We start from the raw sequence: 3079 nt of genomic DNA on the forward strand, positions 1-3079 counted from the left end.
AAGAGCAACCACTACGTGTCCGGAAGCCCTGCGGAAGCAGACAACGCTTGCTGATGGCAAGAAGAGAATTACAACTTTTGGGTTTTTCCTTTGTTTGTGTGCACATGACCTTTGCTTTTGCTTCAGAAAATTGCCTTTATCTTGATCCACGAGGGGTTTTATCATCTTATTTTCTCTGCCCCCATTCTTCTGAGGAGGGGAGCAATAGAGCAGCTCGGGGGCAACTGGCTGCAGCCAAGGTAAACCCACCACACGTCCTTCAAACTGAAATAATAGTCAAAATAAAAAGAAAGTTTAAAATTCTATAACGCAAAATACCAAAACCCAAGCTGGATTTTCATCTCTCAGGCCACATTAGATTGCACATGGCATCTGGCTGTGAATATATAGATGAAATACCAAGCAGCTGCATTGTGCATGTGAAGTGCCAAAGGCAGAAAGAGGCAGCGGAATTTCAGTGTGTGAAATACCAGCACTGCAGTGAGGTGTGGGAAAGGAGCTGACTCTCACCATGTGTGTGAAACTTGGCAAGTCCAGGAATGTCTTAGGTGAGATATTTTCATCTGAAAAGAGAAGACTAATTGCCTGGTAGAAGGTAACAAGGAACTTGACATGGACCACAGTGTATAACCCTTTCTTCCCATATTCAAAAAACACGAGCAAAAATCAGAACAGGTGCAGGGCTGGCAGGTGAGAATGATCAGCAGTTTGAGAGTCTGCCTTGAGAGAATGGCAAAAAAACTTGTCTTTTTCTGCTGAACAAAACAAAGCTGGGGACTGGATGTAATTCTGTCTATAAATAAACACACAGAGAAGGGAAAGGAAGAAGTATTTAAACTAAATGGCAATATCAGCATAGAACATTTGGACATAAATCGGCCAGAAGGCTGGAAATTAGCAGAGTTTTCTAACTAGACCAGCTCTGGAACTTATTCAATAGGAACAGCAAGGTGTATGATTTCACTGGCTGCAGAAGCCAGAGAGCTAGGCTCAAACATCAGGAGTTCCCTTCCTGTCTTCCATATTTATTAACTCCGCTGTTCCCTGCTACATACTCAGCTGGAGCATACAGAGTGTTAAATCTTCTTCTCTATTTCTTTTTCCTAGAAGAAATGCTGCAAATGCTAGAATTGAAGTAAAGCAAATGTCTTCTTTTGCCATCATGAATCCCTACATGGTGCTGGAGTCTGGATTACGTCCTATACATGCACATACATAAACACGTCCACCTATGTCTATAGGCATTGGTAGAACTTTACATGGACGCATACAAGGTACACATATGCATGTTTGAAGTAGGTTGTACACACTGGATATTTTTATTTCTCAGGAGTTCATTAGAGTATTCCAATAGTTTCTTTTCATGCTTCTGCCTGAGTAATAGGTTGTGGAACTACCCTTCTGCATTTTGACCACTGCACAAACCATGTGCTTGTGTGATCTCATAAATATGACAGCATCTCATCTGAGTCAGTGTGTTAAGAGAGGGAATGTGTCACTGGAAAATGCTGAATTTCTGTCCCTTACTCTCTTGGTAGTGATCATATGCACTCAATTGCCAGGAGGAGCATGGAAGCAACAGTTCTTGCAGCTCCCCCTGCACTGAAGCTGCAGCATATGTTCTGCTCTTTTGCCTCTGTGCATGTGTGTGTGTGCTGGTACATACATGCCTTTATGCACCTCACACTAACACTGGTGCATGTGCCTCAGACTAGTTCTGTTAACCTTACACATTTCAACTCGCTTTTTCAAAGGACACTGTGCCAACATGCCTGGAGCTACAGGGCACGTGCTGCAGAAAAAGCAAAGCCTAGCCTGTCACTCGTGCTTGGGGAAGGGGTTATAGGTGACAGGCATGGTCTGTTTGCCTGTCACAACAGAGAAGTGGGTGCTTAAATCTGTCCTTGTGACACAGCTCCACATGTCTCGCTTGTTTATCTGTCTCAAAGGGATGGCCCTGCGGGTTTTTTTTTTCGGGTCAGTGTCTGAGTGTATGTGTGGGTGAGCATGTGTGCTTCGCCAAAATAGTCTTGAGTGTCTCAGGCCATGGAACAGACTATGTATGTGCCTGTCAACAGGATAAGTGCCAATTCAGTAACAACAGCCATATGTATTTTAGGCTGTGTGTGTCAGTCAAACTCGGAGTGCGCCTGCCTGTGTTTCTGAGGCCAGCAGGTGGATGTTTGTGTCTCATGATCCCTGTGTGCTGGAGCAGCTTGTGTGCTTATCCCTTCCCTTCCGATTGTCATGTATCACAGGGTACTCCGAGTGTACCTGTGCACATGCCAGGCTTCTTTGAGTCTGCAGTTCCCTGACACCAACAGTCTGACACCAACAGGCCCAAATGCCTGAGGGGAGCATCTGTCTTGCAGTGACAGTGGCCTGTGTTCCTCGGGCCAGTGTCTGTCTGTCTGTCAGTGACACAGGGTCATGCACCTCAGGACTGTGCATGTGTTTGTGTGTGTCTGTGTGTGTGTGTGTGTGTCTCATGAGGACAACAGCTCCTGTGCCCAACAGGACACCTCAGTGACAGTGACAGTGCCTGTGAGTGTCACAGTGACAGTCACACACCTCAGTAGGATATGTGACACAGCCCCACAGGCCTCAGACTGCTGTGACAGCCACACGCCTTGAACCCGGCTGCTGTGACTCTGTCATGCAGAGTGACACAGCTTCAGATCCGAGCATGAGAGCACCTCACAGCCTGTCCCTCTGTCTGTCCATACTACAGGCTCATCTCAGAGTCGTGTCTGCCTGTGGGTGACACAGGCCTGTGTCCCTCTGAGGTGCCCATTACATGCCCTGGGGCTGTGCACTCCTCACAGCCCCACAGCCTCTGCCAGCCGTGCCTGTGTGCAAGGGCACCGTGAGTGTGAGGGGACCCTGCTTGTGCTCCGTGTGCATGTGTGTACGGGGACAGTGTCTGTGAGGCGGGACAGTGTGGGGGTGTGTGTGAAGGGACTGTGAGTGTGAGAGGTCCTGTGAGAGCGTGTGTCTGTTTGTCTGTCTGTGTGTCTATGTGTGTGGACCGTGCGTGCGAGCCGGCCGGGCGGGCGGCCGAGGCCGCGGCCGAGGCGGG

The sequence above is a fragment of the Prinia subflava genome, chromosome 5 (assembly GCF_021018805.1).
Source record: "Prinia subflava isolate CZ2003 ecotype Zambia chromosome 5, Cam_Psub_1.2, whole genome shotgun sequence".
Taxonomy (NCBI): Eukaryota; Metazoa; Chordata; class Aves; order Passeriformes; family Cisticolidae; genus Prinia; species Prinia subflava.